The 27,129-nt window shown below is 37.0% G+C and overlaps 1 protein-coding gene across 1 annotated transcript in view; it reads right to left on the reverse strand.

The window, feature by feature from the left end:
* The window catches only part of LRMDA (leucine rich melanocyte differentiation associated), a 701,183-nt gene that overhangs the window by 484,671 nt on the left and 189,383 nt on the right, over positions 1 to 27,129 (reverse strand). The gene's annotated exons all lie outside the window — the stretch shown is intronic.

Genomic DNA, 27,129 nt, shown 5'->3' on the forward strand with positions numbered 1-27,129 from the left:
ATTCAGTTCCTTTTATTCAAAATTTGCTGCATACAGAACAGAATGAAACCACCAAATCCATCTTGAGTAAGAAAACCAGGTTAACATTTTTCTAATTGTACTTGCTGCATTAGTATGTTGCTGCTGGTACATCTGACACCAAATAGCTACACTAAACCTTACAGCATATTTGTGGGAAGTATCTTTAATGGGATGCTTTATGCTACAGTAGTATCTCACTACTTTCAGAAACATATTTAAAGTTGCACGCTATTCTACCAAAAATAATGGGTTTTTTTTTTCCTCAAAACTGTTCCATTTCTAGAACAAAATATCTATAAGCCAGAAAACAGTAGATGTTGACCAGTGGAAGAGCACTAATCCTCTAGTATTCTAACAGCTTCTCATCAGTAAGATAAACCTGCTCAATTGCAGAACTGTATCATCACTGTATTTACTCAACTCTTTCCACTCTATAGTATCTCAAAATATATTACTTATTTCAAAAGGAATAGAAAAATTTCATCTACTACTAGAAGGCGCAACAACACTAAGGCTGGTAGAGTGTATGGAATAGTACAGTAGCACACATGGAGAATGAAATGGGAGACTAAGCAAATTAAAACTGACTGTACAGAAAGTGCTTAAGTAAGTGTGATTTATGTATTTGCTCAGGGTATTTAATCAAAACACGTATGGGTTTTTTGAGAGGTTTTTGAAGAGTGACATGTACTCAAATGATTACTCAGAATACTGGTTAAAGACAGCACATGAAAAACTGCAGTCATCCAATGCCCACCAAAACAAACTTCCTACAGAAGAGCTCACCTACCTAATCACTAGGGCAACTTCCGTCAGAAACACTGGCTTTCCCTAAGGGTTTCCCTTCACAGGGCTAAGCAAGCCCAATCTTGCTTAGCTTGTATTATCTGACAACATACCACTATACCACACAATGTGGTCTAGCACATAAATTTAGAGCCTGATCTACAGCAACTCAGAGCTACATACCCAGGTAGATGATCAGGGAACACCCCTCAAACAAGAAGTGACCTGGCACACAGAACCACAAATGTCATATTGCAGAGCTCTCCTACTGACTATAATACACAACTTATACAAAAGAGTGCATGTTCCTCATTGTTTTATAGTTCTGGACATTTAGATTTTTCTTAAGTGATCACAGAATTTTGAAAATGCCTCATACACTTACCCACAAATGTACTTGGGCACTGAATCAACTCAAGGCCAAAGCTAGCTGCTTCTCTCCACATTTACCCATCTCCTAATTCCCTGACACAAAAATGGCATCTACACTGCAGCCTTTCTGCATGTCTTCAACCTCACAAGGCAAGAGGGATCAACTGACCGCCAACCAGCTGCCTCTGTATGCAGAGAACCACTGCTATGCTACTCTGTACAGTTCATATACAAGGTGATCCCAGTCAGATAGCAATCTCCTTCCCTCAGTTTATCAAGCTAAAATAGATTATTTAATTTGTTTTAGCCACTAGTGAGTTAAGATGGAGTAATCAAAAGTTATCCTACTAAAACATGATTCTTTATCAAACTTCATTCACTAAACAAAACTCAGCTTACATTGATTAAATAACTATTATCTCATCTCCTCCACTGCACTTTCAAGAAGAAAACATACACTTGTCTTGGCTTCCAGCAAACAAGTTATTCCACGTACAAAAGCTTTGCCAAGATCCACATGCTTTGCTCAGAAGCCTCAGATTTAAAAAAAAAAAAAAAAAAAAAATCTAAATTTGAAGTATTGTTGAACTTCGATCCACAAGTAAGGAATTAAAACGGGTGATATTTCAGATAAGTGCACGCTCTCAAATGGGCATAGAGCACAGAAGGAGATGAGAAAACTAACCAGATAATAACTCCACAAACCCTAACACTTGGTTTCTCACCAGCAAGAAGCCCTCAGAAAAGCTAGCATTAGATGTTCTTAACAACAGATGTTTTGCCATTATGATAAACCAGACTGCTACTAACTCAAAACAGGGAAAACACATCACTAAAATAATAGGTACATTAAGGGTCAGGAACTTCTTAAATCTTTGGTTTCTGAAGAGATTTGCTGTCACTAAAGAAAATAAAAAGTTAACTGTAATTGGTAAAGGTAGGCAAATCAGAGTCTGCAGAAAGAAACAAATGCTGAATAATCTGCTACAGTTTTTAAACATTGTTTGATAAAGCATCTTTCAAAGACCATAAGGAAGACATTATAGTTTTAACTTTCAGTAAATATCATTGACAAATTCAGAACCTGAAGATTATGTATTATTTATACTTGAGTTTCTGGAGATATCATTGACTACTAAGAATCAGAGCTCCCCATTCCATAGATTTCAGGACACACACAGCTGAAGTGTTTTGCAGAAGCATTAGTCAATTCGAGAGCAACAAGGAGAATCTCAAATACACGATTACCAGTCAAGTACTGTTAACTATGAAAGTGCACTGGCTGTCATTTGCTATGTTTCTGTACTGCAAGTTTGCTCACATGAAACCTTTGCTCTGAGCTGTTCAGCAACAGTTGTTCTCATTAACTTTCCATTGTTTTACACATATCTGATGCAGACTCTTCTATTAGGTTTGCATGGCAACATTTTGGTAGCAGGGGGAGCTACAGGGGTGGCTTCTGTGAGAGGATGCCAGAAGCTTCCCCCATGTCCGACAGAGCCAATGCCAGCCAGCTCCAAGACAGATCCACTGCTGGCCAAGGCCGAGCCCATCAGCGACAGTGGTAGTGCCTCTGGGATAACAGATTTAAGAAGGGAAAAAAGTTGCTGGGGCATGGAAACTGCAGCTGGAGAGAGGAGTGAGAAGATGTGAGAGAAACAACCCTGCAGACCCCCAGGTCAGTGAAGAAGGAGGGGGAGGAGGTGCTCCAGGCACCGGAGCAGAGATTCCCCTGCAGCCCCTGGTGAAGACCCTGGTGAGGCAGGCTGTCCCCCTGCAGCCCAGGGAGGTCCACGGTGGAGCAGATCTCCACCTGCAGCCCATGGAGGACCCCACGCCGGAGCAGGTGGATGCCCAAAGGAGGCTGTGACCCCATGGGAAGCCCGCGCTGGAGCAGGTTCCTGGTAGGACCTGCGGCCCTGTGGAGAGAGGAGCCCACGGAGCAGGTTTTCTGGCAGGACTTGTGACCCCAGAGGGGACCCACACTGGAGCAGTCTGTGCCTGAAGGACTGCACCCTGTGGGAGGTTCCCATGCTGGAGCAGTTCATGAAGAACTGCAGCCTGTGGGAAGGACTCACATTGGAGAAGTTCATGGAGAGTCACTGTCTCCTGTGGGAGGGACCCCACGCTGGAGCAGGGGAAGAGTGATGAGTCCTGCCCCTGAGGAGGAAGGAGTGACAGAGACAACGTGTGATGAACTGACCATATCTCCCATTCCCCATCCCCCTGCGCTGCTGGTGGGGAGGACGGAGAGAACTCAGGAGTAAAGTTAAGCCCAGGAAGAAGGGAGGGGTGGGGAGAAGGTGTTTTAAAATATGGTTTTATTTGTCGTTACCTTACTCTGATTTGATTGGTAATAAATTAAGTTAATTTTTGCCAAGTCGAGTCTGTTTTGCCCATGACATTACTTGGTGAGTGATCTCTCCCTGTCCTTATCTCAACCCATGAGCCTTTTGTTATATTTCCTCTCCCCTGTCCAGCTGAGTTGGGGAGTGATAGAGCAGCTTTGGTGGGCACCTGGCATTCAGACAGGGTCAACTCACCACAACTCTCCAACATACCAAGCAGTTGTGATAGATATGCAATTTTTGACTTTCATTACAACAGGAGAAGGAAGGAAAGAGGAAAAAAGCATTGAAGTGTGATGTTTTTGGTTTTTCTTTTAAAAGAAACTGGAAACACATGCATTTATTTATTTAGAGAAGGAAAGACAGGCCATGTCCCATATGCATGATTCATTTTGTGGCTAGCCTAAATTGTACACCGAATGACTACTTAATCTATGATGTTTATTCCCTCCCTGTTAAGATAACGATAATGAACAATTAGAGGGTCATGTAAATCACTACTCTGGCATTGCAAAACATTTGAGTCTTACCTGCTGCCAAACAGGTTTAGGAGTCCATCAGAAAATTTTCAGAAATTTCTTTTTGTTTGGCACTAACATGCAAAAATCAAGTAAACCAAAAATGTTAACAGTGAAAATGTACTTTAACATTTAAAAACTTGTACAAGATACCAAGTAAACAGAAATCATCACATATTTTAGGTGGTATCCCCACACAAGTGCAGACTTCTCTTAACACTCTAAAGCAGTCATCTTTCTTCATGCACGCTGCTTTGGTCTTTATACATGCTATGTAATTTCTGTAATTCCTAGCACAATGAGACTACAGCTTTCTAAAAATAATATCACATTAATAACAAACAAAAATAAAAGAACAAGAAACCCAACACCTACCCCACAGTAAACTGTACTAGCGTCACGAGATGCATATACCATGTTCTGTACACCAAGACCGCAAAAGGCATATTCTTCATCTGCAGTCTGGCCATGTATTTCACTTGTCTTCATTGCATGGACAGGTGTCGTGGCTTAACCCCAGCCAGCAACTAAGCATCACACAGCCGCTCACTCACTTCCTCCCCACCCAGTGGGATGGGGGAGAGAATCACAAAAGAAAAGTAAAACTCACGGGTTGAGATAAGAACAGTTTAATAGAACAGAAAAGAAGAAACTAATAATGATAATGATAACACTAATAAAATGACAATAGTAATAATAAAAGGATTGGAATACACAAGTGATGCACTATGCAATTGCTCACCACCTGCTGACTGATGCCCAGTTAGTTCCCGAGCAGCAATCCCCCCAGGCCAACTCCCCCCAGTTTATATACTAGACATGACGTCACATGGTATGGAATATCCCTTTGGTCAGTTTGGGTCAGCTGTCCTGGCTGTGTCCCCTCCCAACTTCTTGTGCCTCTCCAGCCTTCCTGCTGGCTGGGCATGAGAACATGAAAAATCCTTCACTTAGACTAAACACTACTCAGTAACAACTGAAAACATCAGTGTGTTATCAACATTCTTCTCATACCAAACTCGAAACATAGCACTGTACCAGCTACTAGGAAGAAAATTAACTCTCCCAGCTGAAACCAGGACAACAGGTTTCTCTCCAATTTGAAATTAATTTTGTATTCATGAGTTATATTTAGAGTAGCTTACATCAAAGTATGTCAGAAGCAACTGTGTCCCTTTCAAACACTGCTAAACGAGTTTGCAAAAGTTGAATCATCAACCACATTTCTACCACTTCCTTAGTTAGACCATAACCCATTCACAGCAAAGTAACACACTGCACAAGGAGCACAGGATCACCAAGAAAGAAGTTATTGCAACATAAATGAAAGATAAGCAAATACGTCATTAAGAAGATCTACTTCATATCTTATTGCCACATAAAGTTTTATAAAATAAACAGCACTCTATCAAGACCTCCTGGCAACTTAAATTTTGTACATTGTTTTAGAGCACTTTCAGGTCTTTCCGAGCCTGTGTATTTTAAGCATCTGCCTGAAGGAAAACAGCGCACAATTTTCATTTAAGAAATCAATCCTCACTTTTGATGCAAGATTCTAATTGAATGAAATGAACAACAATTTTAAAAAATCAACTCTGAGGAAATGATAAAATTACAGTATGTTCTGGCCATTAAGAAACTTACGTACAACTTGTGAAGTTGTTATGAAACTGTGTTTCCTGAATATATGTGGAATTACTATTTGCTGCCAAAACCATTAGTAGATACATAGTGGAGCAGGACTATTACCTTCCTGGATTGTACTGTGACAAAAATAAAAGGGATGACAAGAAAGATGGGTGGAGCTGGATAAAGTCTAGACCCACCTCCTTTCCCAAACCACCATGAAAAAGCACAGTGGAAATACTCCCCCACCTCAACCCCCCAAAGGAAGTGACATGATTTTAAAAAGGACAAAGTTGAAGGTGGTTGTTTGTTGTTTTTTTTAAAAAGAATAAAAAACCACAGAAGAGCTTTTTGTCAAGAATCAACTATCATGTGAAACTATGGAGCCAAACCAGGACAAAAAGCTGACTCAAGAAGCTGAAGGAAAACCATGACAGAATTCCAGTTTGCCAGAAGTCACTGTTCTGAGCCCAAAGAGCGTTTAAGAGATTGAAGCACATTAAGTCTGTGGTGACTATATAATTTTGTCTAGGCAACACACATCCAACATCACTAATTAGGGAGCAATCATGTTTTACAGTACCATGCAAAGTTTGTCTGCTTGTTTCTATTAACATCTACCCCTGAGGAGCTAAACTATTGACCCAGAGCATCAAGAACAGCTGCAGTTCTGGGAAGGCTGTGTTTAAACTGTGGGAGAGCAGAAAGGGTTGGCACTGGTCCCAGAGGTCAGCTGACAGACCAGAGAAGGTGCTGCAAAATGTTGTCCATCCCAATGGCATTGTAAGGCTCCAAATTCTGCTCAGCTCCCACCAACTGGGCACGGGCAGGGAGACAGCAAAGCCTATAGGCACCCCAAGGAGCACCCAGTGCAGCTGCAGGGAGGGAGTGAGCTCTGCCAGAGAAAACAGTGTCCTCAGGCATTTACAGCACCCCCCAAACCTTGGTAAGTGGATAAATATCTCAAACTATGTGAATCACTTGAAACTGAAATGTGAGCCACATGAATATGAAAAGGATACTAATAGTTACGCAGAAATGACAAATTCATCAATCAGAAATGGAAAAAACAACACAGGAGCATAGAAAAGTCATCAGGCAAAAGTGAAATATTCTGAAAATACTTCTTAATTGAAAGCTGAATGCAAATGAATACCTGCATTTTAAAATCTGCATATGCAAGGTGTTAGCTTGTCAGTTTAATCCCACTCCCCCTTCACTCCTCTGCAAAAATAGTCCAGTTGATTGACTAAGGCCTGTGTAATGTATAGGATTGGTACTCAGGAAGAAGTTTGCTACCAGTTTTAACAAGATCATATTTTATCTACCAAGTCTTGACAACAAAGACATACAGTTCTGATGGCCAAATATGAAATACCACATTGGTATACTTTGTTGTAAAATAATAAAAATAAAATAAAGTTTCCCAGCCATGCTGGTTTTCCCATTTTCTTTTTTAGAATATATTTGTTAATAACAAAATACCACACATCAACAGCCAACCCTATATGAAGGCATGAGATTACTTTCTATCTTTCTCAGTATCAGAAATATTTTCCCCCGTTAGATATAACTACTTTTGGACATACTTTTGTACATTGGGAAAGCCCCATAAAGTATTTCTAGTAAGGTACAGTTAAATGAGTTACCTGAAAGTCTGAAGCTAAAATAAAGCATCAGCCTATTGCAGATGATTGGCTTATTATTATTGTGGTTGACATTAGTAATGCTAACAACTAAAAACATTGAAACGCACAGGTAGCATTCTTTAACTTACAAATTGCTTGCTTCAGAAAAGAAAAAAAAAATACAACTACTACAGCATAAAGAAAAAGCTGACTATGCAATCAAAAGCCCAAAGGACCCAATTTCTTCATAAAGTACCTGATGGACATCGTGACAGTCTGATTACCTTCTACCACCAATTTTTGGAACATGTGAAAAATACTGTATGCTTCTTGCTGGTATGTGGTCCAAGATGACTCATAAATCTTCCTTTATCTCCTTCGTGGTGTTAGCAGAAAAGGATGAGTTGCTTTTTTCCTTCTCATTCACATGTCTTTCTGTCTGTTACCCGTGCCCTTGAGCAAAGATTACTGATGCCCTGCCTTTGATATATGACACATCACATACAGCAGCTTTTCATCAAATGAATTAACCTGAAAAAAATGCAAACCTACCTGCCAGTTGCTTCCCAACTTTCCACTATTCCTTTGTGTACCTCCTTCCTAACATGCCACACACAAGGCATGCAAGAACAAGGTTACTAGGCAGAGAAAATTAAATTGTTATTCAGTGGACACTGACATAATCCATTGAAATACACTACTTAATATTTACCTTCATAACTGATTCCAATTGTAAAATATCCTGTTAGTCATATTCACAGTCTGAAAAATGTATCTATTTAAAAATCAGAGGATGAACTATCTGCTCAGATCACCCCAAATTCTTGCTCTGAGTCATGTATAATAACTGCAATTCATGTAAGGCTTTACTGATATGGCTCTACAAACAATTCTGCAATGCTAATCAATACCAAATGATCAGTCAGTATGCTGTATATTCTAGGTTTTTTCCTTACAATTTAAAATATATTTTTATATTCCAAAAGCATTAATATCTTAAAATGTTAAGTCTCTTCACAATGGTTGAACTGTTCACAAAGGTGATTTTTAATACATGAAATTAAAACTCCATTGCACTCTTTTGTTAAGCTTAGTTGGGTTCTTTTAAGAAAAACGGGCAATAAATGCATCTGTGAGGTGCTCTCTTTTCTGCATATACCTTCAATCTTACATTTTAAAGATGCCAATTAGATAACTACTTGCTGCTAATTAGCAAGATTCACACACTAACCTCTCTGAGACTTTTTTCTGCTTGAGAATTTTTTCCACTGTAGATTATTAATTGGTTTACATTTGTAACTGATTACTGACAGGATCTCAAAGAAATTTAAGTACAGGAGTTCCTAGATACTTCAACATTTTTCAAGACAGGAAAGTAAACTCCCAATATAATTCTGTTCCACAAAACAACGCTCTTCAAAATAAATGTCACACCTTTCATAATGAAAAAATTGAGAAATTTTTTTTCTTCTTTTATCAAAATTGTATTATATCTTATAATGAATGCAGTGACTGAAAAATATAAACATTGATATATATTTTCCAATGAATTGGCTTAAGAGTAATGTGTAAAAATAGGATTAATGGTACAAAGCATGTACTATATAAAAATAGCCTGTAGAAAGAAGCATTAAGCAATTACAACTCTAGCACTGAAGGCTCCAATATTATAGGGTAATATTTCCTTAATGTTAGACTTCATTAACCCTAAGATAATCTCTCATAAATTTTGCTGATTTTTAAGGAGAAAAAATAAATTATGTTTATTAAACTACTGAATATGTTTATGAAAACAAGACATAATCTAGTGCTATAAACTTCTTGTCTTTATCTGAATAATCAGGAAGCTCATAAATAAAATATCATATAACAAAGTGAGTGTTAAAATTCATTACCGTAATAGCTATGCTCATGATCTATTTCATTAACACTCCTCCTTTCTTTGAATAAATGGGTTCTTTGGTCTACCAGAGCAAGGCCATTTACAAGACAAAATACTAAGCTGCTTTTTCTCATTTTCCCTTATCTGTTCTATTCCCAACTTTCTAAATTAATTCTTCCTCTAAATCTTATTGTTCCTTCCAGTGTAACTCACAGCACATTAGAGAAACGTGAAAGAAATATAAGCAAAGAAATGGGTCTATGGAGTATAAGTTAATTAGGAATCTAAGTGACTGGTGATGAGACTTGATGGCATATGGCTTTGGAATGAATTTAAGAAGCTTAAGTTCATTTAAAAATAAAATATAAATATATCAGAAGTTCAAAAGAAGTCATACCTCAAATTAAGTCATGCTAATGTTTCAGCCCCAACACCAGCTAAAGATAACAATGTATGACAGCATGCTGATTTTATCTCAAAAGTTTCTTCTCACCAACATGGATCAAAAAAGCCAGTAGCTGTTAGTGAGGCAGTAATACAGACACTTAGAATTGAACATTAGCAACTGTAGAACCCACCATCTACAATCAAGTATGTAACTAGGGTATTCCGCTTAACACACTACTCGTTAATAACGCTGTGCAGAACCTACTTTTCAGTCCTCACAGCAACAGACCATCTTTATATCCATCAATCTCGACTTCATTTTTTTTATCCATTTCTGCTCATTTCACATATAGTACATAGGACTCGAACTGGATAAATCCTCTACGGTAACATTGGGGTTGCAAAAACAGATCCTTGGGAAAGATGCAACAGAACAGTTATGAACGATGGTGCTGGGAGATTTCCAGATGCTGTACCTGCATGATCATGTGGGGACTGGAACTGACATGGATGGACGGGGGGGCTAAAGGCTTTGTATTGCCAAATGCCTCCCTCTCCATAAGAACGGGGCAGCAGTCTTTTAAAAGTTCATCCTCAAGGGAATGTTTCATTTGTTCCAAGGCTTTAAAAAGACGTGTAACTCCACTGATTCAAGAGGCCCTATCTAAGGCAGGGAAATGCAAGAAAAGAGGATCAGACTCTGTAAGGAGAACTTGAAGTATTTTATATACAGAAAACTAAAAAAAGAATGTATTGTTAGACTAAAAAACTACCAAAGAAGGAAAGTATACACATAAGCTGGATATTGCTTTAAAGAGATTTCTTACAAAACGTTTTGTTTTCCACTCATAGAAAATCACAGCAACTACTCCTGATGCAGCTACAACAAACTGTAAAGGGCCACAGTCTCACGTCTTTCACAGGAACACAGTATTGGTACTCAAAGCGCCACTATCCAGGAGGAGAAAAAGCATCAGCTGAAAAGTGCCATTAACCTAGTAAGTGCTTAACTTCCATTGCTCACTTCCTTCCCAGAACTTTGAAGAGAGGGTAGGGGATAATACAGTCCATTATACATGCATTCTAGGCCCGTTTATTCATTTATATAGCTTTTTCCCCACACTTAGGCAAATTTGCCACCAGAGGACACTGGTTTATCAAAGGAAATGACATACAATTAAATGCAAAGTGTAACAGTACCTTTTATCAGACCAACTGATAAAACTGCAGAAAATAAAAAACAGACCAGCTTTGCAGGCTTTCCTAAATCACTGTTTTTCAACTTGATCAACTAGATGAACAATACATTGCAACTCTTAATAATTTTCATGTTAATATTTAACCTCCAAGTCTAGCTGCAATTGATTATCGTTATAAAAATCTTAATACAGAGCAGCAGGTTGCCATAGCAAGCCATAACATACAACACAAAAGCCCCTCTGCAGAATTCCTTGATCATATTGTTTTCTGTATCACCTTCATCAGTCTTGACTGAGCAGTCTCATGAGGCATATTCTTTCCCCTGAATCCCATGTTGAGATCTACCTGCATTCAAAACCAGTATGCATGGCAAGGGTTTGCATTCTTTTATCTAGGTATAACACAAATGCTAGAGTAGAGATCAGAAATATGTAAACACAATTTAAATATTAGCAATAGTTTAGATAATTAGGTAGAGACATATTTTGAGAACATCCATTTTGCAAAGAGTCAAAAAGAAAAATACCCCTGATAGCTTTAAGAGTTGTATTTCAGTGAGTGTAAAGCAGCACTCTCAATTCTGGGAGCTCCTGAAACCCAGAATTACAGAACAAGATGCAAAATCGTCAATATCACTCATTTTATTCATGTACAAAGATAAAATATTGGATATAGTAGATAAAGCATTAATAAATTATTAGAAGCTGTTAAAAGGTATTACAGATATGCAGTATGTGCATTATTGATCATGTAATCTACCAGGCTGTACAACCAGTCGGTATAATGGATTGTTCTCCATTCAATTACTAATGCTATGAACTACTCACGTACCCTAATGTGTATGGTAACTCATTTTCTTTGTTTTCAATACTGACATAAACTGCTGAAAAGCAACAACAACATATTCAGGAAACACCAATATTTTTCCTATTGAGGTATTTGGGGGCCGGGGCGCCGGTGGGGGTGGGGTGGGGGGGGCAGTCCTGCTGGTTTGGTTTGTTCTTTTGGAGGGATTTTTTGCCAACTGCATCTCCAGGAAGCAACATTCTGCCGAGCTAAGTACCTGAGTCACCACCTGCATACAAACCCAGTATGGACAGTGCTGGTCTGCATGCTTTGAAATGGGAGGAGGCTAATGACAATGCTGAGATATCACTAAGGACTACGGCATTCAATCTTTCCTGAGAACCATCCAGAAACAGCCGGCACCACACTTGCAGAACCACTTGCAACACAAGGACCAATGACTTTAATAACGCATCTTTGCATGTAACTTTTATTCACCACCAGTGTAGGTGGCCTTGCATTCAAGCTGGTCAAAACAGTTCTAGAGGGAAAGAAAATTAAGAGAGCTGTCAGTGTCAAATCACAGCTATATGGGAAGCCTATCTCATTGGACACACAAAGCAAAAAGGAAAGAAAAAACATCAAAAGGGAAAGCCTGCATTAAAAGTATGACTTTAAAAAGATTGTGGATTGGTTATGACATGTAATAAGTCATCTGCCTCTCTTAATAAAGAGAAGTTATTATTTACTAGTGAGCTAATACCAGTAACTGTGACAAGCAAAACCAACAAAGCCCATAAAAACATAAAGAAGCTGTTCTATGCAGTTAGGCTGAAAGAGAACACATTCAATGTTTTAGATTAAAAAGCATTTAGGCTTACAATCTGTTCTAATACGACCTCCATTATGTGTTGGGAAATGAAGAACTCATCCTCATCCCCAACTTTTACAGGAAAAATAGAAAACATGTTCTTTTTTAAAGCATAAATTTAAGTCATAGGAACTTGTTTAATGCTTTGGATTGATACCTAAGGGTGTTATAATTAATGTGGCCTTTCAAACAAATGTACTAATGTCCCAATACTACATCATCTTTGGGTACTGTAACTTAAAGAAAAGTCTTATCTCCTCTTCTAAATACAAAGCACATTCCCAAATTCAGGTTTTCTGTACTCTATTACCCATGTCTGCTGTTCTCTCAAGTACTTCAATCTTCATGCAGGTGATGCAGCCAGGTGTCATGGAACTAAGAACGAGGATAGCATTAAACTGCTTTACTATATTATTTTTCCACGTCAATAAGGCATAGGTTTTATCACTACTAGGACAATCCTTATAAAAATAAACTGTCAAACACACACCATATCTCTAGGTAATGCTACTAAAACTACCCTTGCAATGTCTTAAAGAACAAAGGATTTTTCTACTAATATTGTAGGATATTAGTCTCACTCAGACCTGAAAAATAAAAAAAGCTTCAATTCAATATAATTAAGGTAGTTAAAGCTTTACTTGTGCTTCATGATTCTTGGGTTTTGAAAAATAAACTACTATCTATCTTAGGTAGTAGTTATTACCGCGTCCTGTAATCCTTCAACCATAGTAGGATATAGAATGTTTTTTAAATTATGAAATATATCTAACAGGAATAAACACTGGGATTTGAGGTTTTTTGCTTGAAAACTCAAGTATGACAAAAACCAAAATAGTTATATAAAAATGTTGCTTCAACTTTTAAATCAATGACTAATGGGAGAATCTGCAACTGCTTAGATTAACTTGCAGCTAAAGTAAGAAAAAAAAAATCACCAATCAACTGTAATTTATTTTCAGCTAATTTTACTTGGCATGTGTTTGAGCCCATTCCTATTGTTCATTTCTTTTCCATACAAGGTTTTCAAGAAATTTTAATATGTTTTTCCCAATAAAATTCCTGCTTTATATGTTTAGGAATATTACAATACTGTGACTTTCAGAATCGGAAAGGTCAGGTTGCCTTCTATAAGCAGAGCAAAGCTTAAAAGAAGCTTACAAGAGTGAAGCTTATCTGATAAAGGTATAAACTGATACACAAAGCAGATATTTAATCAAACCACTGAACCATTGCTCTAAATTTAATATCACATCTTCAAAATTATTAACTCAAAGAATAAGCAAATGGATATATTATCTGGTGAAAAGTTCTGCTGAACAGTTACAGAATGTATTAGTTGATCTCTCACAGGGAAAATTTTTCTAAGGTCACCAACTAATTGAAGGGGTGATTCCAATAAAAGTTACCAAACAATAAAGAAATCTTTGCTAGTAATTCTGGAGGTTGTAATGCTTTGGGAAAAACAGAGGAGCTTCCTTTAAGTATTCAAAATTTACTCATGTAATACCATAACTAAATCTATTTTACAAAAACAGAAAACTCACTTTAATTAACTATAATTTTAATCTTAATTGTGATTTTAGCCTCTTAATTGAATTATTTTTTTCTGAATTCATTTTACTGCTAATAAATGAAAGACATGAAAAACTAAATTGCATAATAAAGCATGAAGGGCATACAGTTATGAGATACCATGCCCCTGAGAGAAGCAAGCAGTGTTTTATGTTCAATGAAACTCTTAAGGGCAACATGCAAAAAAAAGGAGATAATATTCTTCAAACAATTAAAAACCACACTTCAGAAGTGAATTTTTAAAATACTACTATTTCTCAAGAAATGACAAAAGTTGTAGATCAGTAGCACAAGCAAGCACAACCATCTTTTCCTTAGTGATTTCTAAAATACTTAAAATAATTATTGGAAATATATCTTCCCTGTCATTTAGGCCTTTCAACAATTGACAATTATGTGACTAGAAAACCACTTGATTTTGGCACCTAGTAATGCCCCAAATGATTTTACTGTTGACACAGTTTAAGAACGCACTAAATATCAAAAGTATTTTTTACCTTTTATATTATTAAGAAAAAAAATTTTTTTGAAACTTCATAGAAAAAGATATAAACCAACCTTTTTTCACTTGTGTTGAACTGCAAATGAAACTCTTTCCTTATAAACCTAAATTCCATCTCCTGGCATGAACGTATAGTTATTTTAGGCAAGTATGTTCCAAGTGACTACAGCAAGCTTGAGCTGATAACAGAAAACTTGTCTGGCACATGCATTAGATCTGACCTGAACTTCAAAACTGAAATGAACAAGACAACGTGGTGAAGATGGTTTTCCCTCACAAACACAAGGCACAGCTGTGGTTTCCTCTCAGGCAACGTTCAGGGCATGCATACTCCATGCAATGGGATGAGTCACACAAGGAACAGGTAGTACAAGGCTCACAGCACTAACAGAGCACTAATCTGTCTCATCTCAAACTGCTAGGAAATATAAAATAAATGTTAAAAAATTCAGAAACAACTGAAGAAACCTGATTATTCTCTATGGCCTATACACCTAGATAAACTCAGCCTGGCATTTTAAAACAACTGCATTTTATCAAGGGGTTCTCTAGGTTTTCCTTAGCATGGGTTACATCTCATTTCTGACTCTGTCCTCCCCCATGGGATGTTTTAATGGCTTTTAAAGATGAACTGCTTTAAAAGCAGCATTATTTCTATATAGCTTGGGTTTATAAGTAAAATGGGAAACAGTGCACCAGAGCAAGTATATGAGAACACAAACACAGAGGAGAGAAATGTAGATTTGTCAGCGCTATGCAAATAGCCCCAGTTCTCCATGTATCAGCCAACCACTTTCCTGGGCTACCCAAATAAGCTGAAGGCAGAACAGTTATTCACCAAATCCCACAATACTGGAACTTTGGGATCTTCAGTGAAACTGGTAGGAGATCAATTTAAAATTAATAAAGTACTCTTTAAAAATTGACTAGTGAACTTCTGGAGCTTTCTGCTGTAGGAGGCTGTGAATGCAGATGGTACCAGCAAATAAAAACTGGAATTCTAAAAATTCATGGACAACAGATCAATAAATGGATATTCAGAGGGATGTATGCCCTAACATCCTTAATACAAGGACACTGGGGAGCTGGACAAGAGTAAGTGGCCAAACCTGCCTGTTCTTCCTAAATAGCAACTTGGTGCCAGTGTCAGAGACAGAACGATAACCCAGATGGACTTAGCCTCAGCCACACTGTGATGTTTCTTAGGAACTCATAATATACGCAGGCAAAGACCTGAAACATTTTCTTCTCAGATCGGTATGGACTTCTACTCAGGCATAAGTAAATCAACATTCAAATATTACATCTGAAAATTTCCCCTAATTATTTGTGCTTAGACAAGATATTCCACCTTCACAGCTGCTACTTAAATTGGTTCATTACAGTAAAATACAATATAACTGTGGTAATAAACTAAGGCCAAATTAGGATTAGGACTAAGGGAAATTTAACTCATTTAGAACTAAATGGTTATAACAGAAGTGGTAAATGCAGACACCAGTCAAACCCATTTATTTTTATCACAACCATGCAGAAAATGTAAAGTTTATCCTTCCCCTTAAATGAACAAAGCAAAAAATGATGCCCATAGCTCCCCATTCTGCTGAAGGAATATAAAGCAATGGAAAACCTCCCACTATCATACCAAGGCAGCTTTGCCACCCAAGCAAACTGGCTTCTTTGCAGTACTTAACACTGTGCAGTATGGCTATGCCTAGAGAAAACCGATAAAGCTTTAACAAAACCAGATAAAGTAACTAGCAATCATTTTGGCTTAAGAAGACACATCAAACTATTCCCTGCTTGCTAGACCAAAAAGTAAATGCTGCAAGAAAAAAAATATGTGAAATAATAGAATAAAATTAAATTGTTCTTGGGATCTTGATCAGCAACACCTGAACGAATACTTCTGTGCTTGCTTGTAGACATGATACTGCACCAGAGTGAAAATCTAACCAGTTCCAACAAAAGTGTATGCCCCACTTATTTATATTTGCCTAGAGGCTGAAATGGGTATAGTATTTTCCACTTTTCAGCCCAAGCACTACAGTAAGGCTCCTATACACTGTTTAACAGTTCCCGTATTTTACCCCGAGTGTGTCAGTATTTCTATGATAAGTTGGGGTTTGTTCCTAGCTCTTTCTCTGCATGGACATACACAATACATGCATGTGCAGATGACACAATTTAAAGAATGCAGGAACCTTTCCTGATGGGATGAATAGATTTAACAGCAGCAAAAACATTACTACAAGTAAGATTCTTCATTTTTATACACTACTGTGTATTTTTTATGATTGCTGTCTAAGATGCTGTTAAATATTTAAACAACAATACAATATCAGTAAGTAAACTCTTTAAATCAGGCATCCTCTATACTGTGTAGTGGGAACAGATGTGCTTATTAAGGCTATATTGTAACTCAACAATAATTTGTCATATTTGACATATTGTTAAATTATGTGCACCTGCCAGAACTGTAGTAGCAATTACAAACGATATATATACCTCTTTTACTTTAAATACCTAAACAACTTATGGAGATGTGAATACGATGTACAGAAAAATTGTAATTTCCTAAATGTCATCACCAAACAACACCTAATGTCTCACAATTTCTTTTTATGTATATTTTATTATAGCGCCCAACTGTTTCAACACTCTCGTGGCTGGACTTTAATGTGGTTCAAGCAGCCCCAAGTAACATCACCAAATGTTTAACATCTGTGAAAGTTGGACCAACAAATGCTCATATTTTCAGGAGGTCATGCTGGCCAGCTTTCATTAACAATTACTTTAAACTTCAGTTTTCTTTATAGCTTTTTAATTCAGGAAGGACATGTAAAGTTCACCTTAGTTAAACTGTTAAGTTTATTCCAAACTCATATAATATTAATCTTTAGACTATTTATAAACTTTTTAAAGTTTCTTTTCCTTCCCCCAATATTTGGATCTTGTTTAATTCACCCATTACTTTAACATAGGGAAACACTACTTCTGATTAGGTCTTAAGAGTTCAGCATATTTCCAGTGCAGGGTCAGAATCTCCCAGTGCTTATTTCTTTTTACTTTATTTTCCTACTTTCCCTCCCCCCTCCCTCAATCTACAATATTCACACCAGATTTATGATTAATTTACAAAACTCCTTAATGCCCTGGGTATTTATTATTGCTGATGATTCTATAATCACAAACCATTGTATCTTGAAAAAATCTATTCAGAGCTTTGAATTTTTCTACGACATTCTTACCCATAGCATATGGCAAAGCTTGAATTTTGCTGTAGACTTCTAAAACAAAGAGCTCCACTATGGAGTTGGACACCTCAGTGGAAACCTCTAGGCCAGAACCTCATGGGACTCGGGGATGCAGGAATTCCAGGGAGTGGATTTTAGTACAGGTTCAGCACTGTAGGGTCTACAACTACCTACTCCTTAAATGTGCATAACAAATTCTTAAATGTGCATCGCTTATGGGAAAAAGGAAAGAAAGGATCTTTTAATAATAGCGTAAATAGGAGGAGATGGTGATTAAAAAGAACAAGATACACAACCTATTTTGAAGATCAAAAAACCCCAGTAATTTGAAAAGAGAACAGATGAGAGAAGACACCACTGATGATCTCAACATTGCACACACACTTATGACCCCTATGAAAATCCAAATCTCCTTCTCCTTCCCTCACCACATCACCTTCACATGACTTACAGCTTGACATTTCTTGCTGTAGTCTCTCTGGTTTGGAAGGAAGTAACCTGTAGGAGACATGCTCTTTATAATTATTGACAGGTTTTAGCAATATTGCCATCTCTTATTCCTTTCACCATCAGGAATACTTGGTTTTCACTGTATTATAAGTCTAGATATTCCACTATGTGCCTCTTTAATACTATGTGGCTACACACTCCTATTTCAGAGCACTGGAGAGGAAGTCTTTGAAGCTTTGATTAGGATAGGTGGGAACTGATGTCTCTTTCCCACGCCTACCAGTTGTACAGAGATCGCACTCTATAGACTCTCCAGTGCTGTAGCTGTACTCTCTGATCAAGTAATAGCTTTGACCTGCTGCGCTTTGAGGGGAATTCAGAGCAGGCTGCTCCCAAACCACCGAGTGATGCCAGAGAGACTCAGCTTCTTACTCTAACAGTTAAGAATTAGGACATACAGGCTGTCATGAGACTCAGCTTTGCTCTAGGACCTTGGACCCCACACATACAGATGGGGACCAACATTTAACACATAGCTTGTTAGCGGCTGCTTTAGTGTTTCTCCCTTTTATTATTTATAAAGAGCACTGGTGCAGATACATTGGAAAGGAAGGTGAATATAAAGCATGTTCTAAAGAGCATGAAGGTATTTCATTTCATTTTGGAAATGTTTGCATTATGTATGGGTTTACATGGAGGGCTTTATAGACTCTCCTAAATGATTTACCGTTAAGGTACATATTGATTATAATCTCTAGTTATTTAAAAGGAGACCTGTTTACCCCACAGCACTTAATACATTGCGACATGTTTCAACTTAACAGTGACACTGGTAAACAAAAGTTACTGATCTACCTAGCGAGTTATAAAACTTGTAACATGCTGTAAACAGCTCTGTCATTTTATTTAGCATATTGCACTGCACGAGCTGCTTTATTTACCTAGCGGTAAATCTTTATGTATCAAAAATGCTACAGAAGGCACAACAAATAAATTACAAACAGACACTAACATCTGACTAGTTAATCAAACAAATAGGACATGTAACAAAGAAAAAAGCTATAAATATTGACAACAAGCTGCTTCAGTCACAAAAACATTCAATACTTCAGTTCTCAAGTGTGAGTTTTATATCAGTCCCCTGGAAACAGTTTGTATCCTCCAATAAATTTTTACAGTTGATTCACCTGCCTGATACCCTTCAGCCATTTCCTTCAGAAGCTGTCAAACCCGCCAACAATAATATATGGCCCAACCAACAAGAACAGCTGTAGCCATTCTCTCTGCTGGTTCCCGCACCCTGTTCTGCATAAAATAATACATCAAGATTAATTGATTTCCCATCAGTCTCACAGAACAGAAAATTAATTTTCATGTAGCTATTTTCCCCAGCATATGAATTTTGAACATGGCAAGTAATTTAAGTTTTTAATTATTTATAAGCAGGGAAAAAAAAAAAGGGGGGGGGGAAGTCACAACACATGATAAAGTGAGCCCCTGAAAGCCCCAAGGCCATGGCCTGGACCTTGATTTGTGCTGAGACAACAATAGCATTCACTAATGCCTACATAAATAATATATGTATTAACATACATCTTAGTACAACACCAATTTCTCTCACTCTGACCCAAGACTACTAGGTCATACAGCAGCAGTTTGTCACAGTTGGTACAGTGGGCTACATGTGACACACTACAAGAAAAACATGTAACGTGTCAGCCATACTGGATTGACCCTGACTGCATCCAGAGCATGAATACACCTATAATATAATGGGAAGGTAATGGTCAGTGTTTGAGGACAAGAGTAAAACTTACTAATCAGCAGGGTGTTATATCTCAGCAAACCTTCTCTTTGCAGGTGACATTGACTTGTGCAAGGAAAATTGCTAATGGAAAATTAAACAGAATAATCTGTCTTGCTCAAGTTAAATCTTTTCCAGATGACTGCTGAAGCCTTAAAGAAAAACACAGGCCACTCAAAAGACAGTAAGATGTCATAAAGAAGGCACATTTAAGAAAATCTCATTTGCTAAGGTTCAAATATCTGTAAACAGACATTCTCACAAGTTGCAGAACAGAATTTATGACCTTGAACTGGGGCCAAAATTGTACAGGTAAATAATCATAACTCAAAGCATTCATTATAATAATTTGTGATGAAGTACTAACTACTCTTTATTTAGTGCAACACGTGATCAATAATGTTAGGATTGGATTTTTTAATTTAAAAAAAACAAAAACAAAAAAAACCCAAAACAACAAAACACCCACAACTAACTTGCACTATGCAATGCTTGTACATGGCTTGGGGTTGAGGGCAAATTACAGGGTGAAAATGTACCCATAAATTCAAAATGAGTGCACAAATGCTGAAGGCATGTCACTGAAAATATTAAGCAAAAGGTTTGCTTTTGAGTGCTCTTTCCTTTTTTGAAAAGTTTTGGGAAGCTTCATTTTATTAGTTAAACCTCGCTAAAAAAAACCAAACTGTTTGACAAGGTGTGCCATAAAGTTACTCCATAGGAAAGTTTCTTACCATTATCAGTGGCACCAGATAAATTTACAAGGAGGGAAGTCTAGGGAAGATCAGTAGGAAAATGAAAGCAGGAAGCACTGTGACCATTTTTGGTTATACATTATGATGAAATGTTTACCAAAGAACAGAAGGAAGTATAACAACTACCACAAATGTGGTAAAAATGCTCAATATAACTAGAGCCTTTGTACTGGATAGCCAACTGCTTATAGTATGGCTGGGCATTGGTGTATGCTAGTAGCACTGTATGGAAAATTCTTCCAGTATTTCCATGATAAAACCATTTCCACTGTTTTTTCAAGGGCTCCCAATTTTCCTATTCAGAGAAAGCTGAAAAAAAAAAAAAAAAAGACAATTTTTAAATCAAAACTCAGCATATCTACATTAAGCCTTTAAAAGCAAGTTTTGAACAAGAATTCTAGGTTCTGTTTTCATTAATACAAAAGAGATTTTCAAAACAAGAACCCAAGCTCAATATCTTCTCAACATATGCACTGTAAAACTTCGGTTTGGATGGAAAAAAAGATGATTTTTTGTTGTTGGTTGTTTTTTTTTTAAAAGCAGTGATGTGGGTTAAAGGCCTTTCTCTTCTGTACATTTAGCCTTGTGAATATATGGATATCTAATAAAAACAAAATTATCAGAAAACAAGATCAAAATGTGTATGCTATGCATTTTCCCTGTCAATTTCATTTGTTAACATCCTGACATACCACTGATTCCAATGAAACACCCACTGAAAATAAAATAAAAATCACATTTACCTCCAAAATGTAAAGAAAGTTTATATTGCAAAGTACTAAATTATTCAGAACTATAGCTGACCTTTATTGTCATGTTTCAAATTAATTACACAGAGCTTTAAAGTCTAATTCAGCAAAAAGAATGGTGTCTAAATTTAGGGGGGAGGTTGGGAAGAAGTAGCATGTGATGGATTCAGGTTTTGTTATTTCCTTTTCATATTACAAAACAGTTAAAAGAAATAGTGCATTATACCTAGTCATACAAGCCATTCAACAGCTATCTGTCTTAACAGGTTTTCATGTCAAGTTTATCTGCAGTTGTCCTTCTAATATTTACTTGTTTTTTCTACCCTTTCATTAAGAAAATAACCTTATTGAGAACATAATGAGCTCATTATGTTCACCGTAAAAACACGTTTGCAATCCTGTAAATAAAATGTATAAACCAGGGGAAGGAAAAAAAAAACCACCAAAAAACCCCCCCCACCAAAACCCACAACCAAAAACCCACACACAAACAAAAAAAACCCCCACAACTTTACAAAGTTGATACTGCTGCTACAGATACAGTTCCTGGCATAGCTTGAAGGTCTTTGTTTCTGTAAATTCAATTGAGTGTTTCTATTTCTAAGTCTAGCGAGAGGTTCTAATTATTGTTAGAAGCCTAATTAGCATTTAGTATTACATTACAACAACTGCAGCAAAATTGTACCCGTTCTCCAATAAACAGTATTCACAGTGTGCAATCAAGCTGCTGTACGATGCAATGAGAATTAATAGCACTGCACGACAATGGTAAATCCTACAACTCCCGCTGTGTGTGTTTAATAATTTTTCACTCCTTCCAGATTGTTCCCATCAAGCACAATTCCCAAGATCCTAATCAGCTTCCCTCCCCATCAATACTACACAGAGATCTGAGCACTGAAAATTATCTGCAATTTCAAAAAGTGCTTTGTTGCATTATTAGGCCACTGACCTAAGAGGTAATGGGTAAATAGTTTCTGAAAAATGTCCAAAGCACAACATAAATTAAAGCTTATAGTCTTGCCTGCTGTTCTTACCAGAGCTGTAACTGCAAAGTCTAACAGTTTTTACACAAAATCCTTAACTACAGTATTATTTTTTACACAAAAATTAGTACAGAGATGACAATATTTATATTTAATAACTTCTTTTACTGTATTTTACACAAATAATACAAGTTAGAGGGCCATAAGCACCTTTTAAATGCACTGCATATACACATATACACATACACACACACACAGAGCAATCGGAGAACAACCACCATAGTTTTGTCTGTGTTCATGCATACAGAATATGCGAGTCACTTCTGGAAAGAGGTGCACAAACATAACCATACACGCAGAAATGGAATCAGCATTTTAGCTTTCTTTTTTTAGCCAAAGCAAGAAATACAAATCCTAGTCAGAATGCTACGTTGTGATAGTCAGATAAATTCAAAGTTCACTGTGTTTCCTTAGAGCTTATGTATTTCATACATTTCTCTGACAATTAAGATTCACTTAAGGGAGAAACAGTGGCATTAGAGGGGTGACTTATTTCTGTAGGGAAAATGCCTGATGCCTCACTGATACATTAGCAATGTACATCCTCCATATGCACAGATAAATGGGCTCACTTCCTATATAAAACTGTAGGCTCCATCAGTGGCGGGGCACAGAGGAGCCAGAAACCTGACTCGTAGGTCCATATGCTGGTTACTGCGCACCAACAGACATTTGAATATTATGAAAGGAGTTGTAAGTTTGGCAAAGCACTCCCTCTGGCTTTGTCACAGTAATTTGTTTCAGTTAATGGAGTTTCAGCCTTTCCCCATAATCACTATCCCTTATTATGGAAATCTTATCTGTATAATAAACTCATCTTCTCACAGGGGACTTCTCTCTTCCTTTCACAGTTTGTCAGTGCCAGTACCATCTAAGTTTTACATGGTAGTCAGAAAGTAATTTTATTTTACCTGGTTATCAAGAGATACAAAACACTGTGGTATTAATTACCAATTACCACTACCTCTGACAAAATGTGGCATTATTATTTATCTTCAAACAAAAAGAGGATTTGTTCATTAATTCCCATAACAAAAAATAAGGATATGTGCAAAATTCTTCTGCAATAATTTGCATCTGTTTCTGATGAGCTGACTATGCACTTGAGGATCACACTTGCAAAACCCACCACATTATTACATATCTGGACACAGTGACAAGCACATGGCAGGGAGGGGAAGGGAGAGCTTGAGACAGAAAGCCAAAAATTGGGCATGAGGAAAAAGGGGAGAACAAGTTACAGGATAGCTCCACTGTGGTCTGAGACGTTGGTAGCCTTTAGAGACAAAAAGCGGTATTTCTCATATGACATCTGAGTTATGCCAGTTGAATGGGAGATGCATCAAATAGCAAAAAGGAATTACCTATTTTTTGGTTAGGCAGAGCCAAACATGAAATGTAATGAAGGGCTAGCATCAAGCCCTTTCTCTCCAGTAGGCAGTGTTAATAAACACAGAATCAGTGAATTGTGAAGGCAGCTTCTCCTTCACAATGTGGACTTTTCAGTCCAGTCTGTAGACAACAGTTTTCCTAAACACCTCTGAAACAGCCTACTTTTCTAAAATTACTTACACGTATCCACAGAATAGAACATCTTGTTTCCACGTGGTAAGTTGAAGGCACAAGAACAGCTTGATCATATAAGAGATTGGGAAAAAAGGAGGTTCCAAATATGAATTCCTCATGTGACATGTGGCACTTGGTGGCCTTCACTTTGGCTATCACAGAACATGTCACACTGTTAGTGCAACTACTGCAATTAAAGTGGCATGATGGGTTTATCCAATATAACACAACTGTTGCCTTTACTACATGGCTAATGATCATTTGCTCTTCAAGTCTTTCTGTTTTTCCCTCTTCAGGAAGTGCATAAATCAAACAAATTTACACCTCACAAAACTGAAAACCACATAACTAATTTTATTATTAGCTGTGGATATGAAAGCTGCAACAGCCAGATGAGAATATCAGCACAATTTTTATTCTGCACTGACACATGTCTCCATGGAAGCTGTAACATGCTGTACTGGTGACTTTGAACTCGCTTCTTGGCCGTCACTTACTTTGACTGTTGATGAGCTCTCCAGGCAGCTTTGTCCATTACTTCTTATGGGTTTCTTTTCCCTGAACATTCAAACCTGCCTGTCATTCTGTGTTAACTCTTTTCTGTATATTCTCTTCTTTCTTTTTTGGCCTTTAAGTTGGTGCACCATCCACAGTTTTGAAGATTTGATATACAAGCAGGGATGCCTGATTCATTTCATTTAAAAATATGAACCCAATAGGCTTAATCCAGAATCTCTGGCTCTGAACTGGGTTACCATATGTTGCATTTGATTTGTATTTCTATCAGTATCAACCCAAGCATCCTTATACACACCAGCTATGAACATGATTTATAGCAAGTCATTCAAGGCAAAGCCTATAGCTTCCCTTCACAATTTGACGTTATCAGATTACTTCAGAAGCTGGCAGCAGCTACCATAAGTAACAAGCTGTCACTGTAAATAAATCACTCCCTCAGAAATAACAGTTAAAAATATAGATTAGCATGAACAGAGGTCAGTATTTTAGGCTTGGTTTTCATTTCCTCTCTCAGCCCAGTCACAAATCAACCTTTTATCTGACCAAAAGGAAAGCCAAAAATAAGCACAAAACTTTTCATTCATATCCAAGACAGAAATTAAAAACAGAAATTAAAAACAAACAAACAAAAAAGGTAGGCACCATGGTTTTGGGTAGCCCAGCTTATGAGTTAACCACATGAGGATAAAGTCTTTATTTAGAAACAGCCATAATAAAACAGCAGTAGCCAACAACTTGAACAAGTTAAGTGGGGTCATCAGGGCTTACCTTACCAGTTTCCAAGTATTCTAAATAAAATCACTACATGACATTTAATGTGTGTTTTGGGAACGACTGGCCTCACACTTCCATTTTCTATACAGATATACCTACTCAGATGGCATTCTTATCCCCAGGGCTACTGCATCCTGCCAACGTATATCTACAAAGAGATACTTGGAAAGGCCATCAACAGAAGTACCAATGTGCTCTGCTGCAAGAATGTTAGCTTGTAATGTGCAAGTCCCATCAGAGTAGATTGAAGACTAGTACATAAACACAACCTGTCCTCCCCCTCACACACACACACAAAAGGGGAGGGGGTCTTAACTTTCCTGCTTCATTTTTCTTTCTTAAGAAACAATGTTTAAAATTTAAAGACACTCAAATTACTGCCTTAATATTACAAGGTCTTGATTTAGTGCAATCTCATGATAAATTGAATTTTAACAAATCTAAAATTAAAACAACTCATTTACTACTTAATCCCTTGAGTCAAACAAGTCAAGTGGAGGAAGCCACCAGCTTAGCACCTGGGAGTAGAACTTGTTAGAAAGCCAAAACAGCTTTTGATAGACTATTACACAATGACAGAAATACTTTCTTCTATTTGACATGACCTAAGAAGTTATATTGAGTACTTTCTGATCAATGAGCAGCTCAAACTTTAGAATGAATCAATGATAACAGGAAAAGCAGGCTAATTTCTCTCTTTCATTTCACCAACAAATGAAATCTGAAATGGTGAGACCCACTACTTCTACAGTTTGAAGGAACAGTGACTAAAAACTATTGAATGCAGTTCACCACTACAGGTAACATCATTACTATTCTGAGGTTGCTTTTTCACAAAAAAGCATGCTGACATAATTTGATAAACTTACCTTTATTTGTTACATATCCAGCATTTTAAGGTAGATTTATTTAACAAATGAGTGCACAAATCAAAATGTAGCTTTCATAGACTTCCAATTCAAATCTGTCTAGTTTTGACTATAACAAGTAAGAAGCTCATGTAGAAAATAAGAAATAAGTCATTTTGCATGTCTACACATTAAAAAAAAAAAAAGAAAAAAGGTTGAAGCTGTCTAGTTGCTTGCATAAGCATCAATATAACACATATTCTCCTGGTTACCACAAAAAAAAAAAAAAGAAATAGCAACAGTACTGTGAAGACAGGACTCAGCTCCTAACTAGGATGTTTTTATCACTACTTATGGAACCTAGTTGTTTTCTTGGGGAAAACCAAATAAAAATTCTAATGGAGAATAATGTTAATTTCAGAACTGTAATTCAAGGCACTTGCTGATTAAATTATCCTATAACATTTGGGGTCTTACCAGGAGTTGCACTTAGTTGTCTTACCGCAATTTTATTCAACAAAGGTATTGTTCAGTTAAACTTATAGTTGTGGTCGTCTTCCACTATCAGCAATCCTACGACTGTCAAGCTGTCCTCTATCTTTCATGTCAATCATTTCACATCTGACCAACGCATTTATTTTGCTTTTTGCAGTTTGACACTTGAAAAGTTATATATTCACATTTCACCATTACAGAGGACATTCTGCATTCATCTCCAGAGAGAAAATGACTCTGAAATTCTAGAAAACAAATTTGTTCATTAAAATATTCACAATTTTTCTGATAATGTGACACTATCAGCTAGAGAATGTTAGAATTTTGAAAAAAAAATCTTATTAATTATACTGCTTTACACTAC

The sequence above is a fragment of the Buteo buteo genome, chromosome 4, assembly GCF_964188355.1.
Source record: "Buteo buteo chromosome 4, bButBut1.hap1.1, whole genome shotgun sequence".
Classification (NCBI taxonomy): Eukaryota; Metazoa; Chordata; class Aves; order Accipitriformes; family Accipitridae; genus Buteo; species Buteo buteo.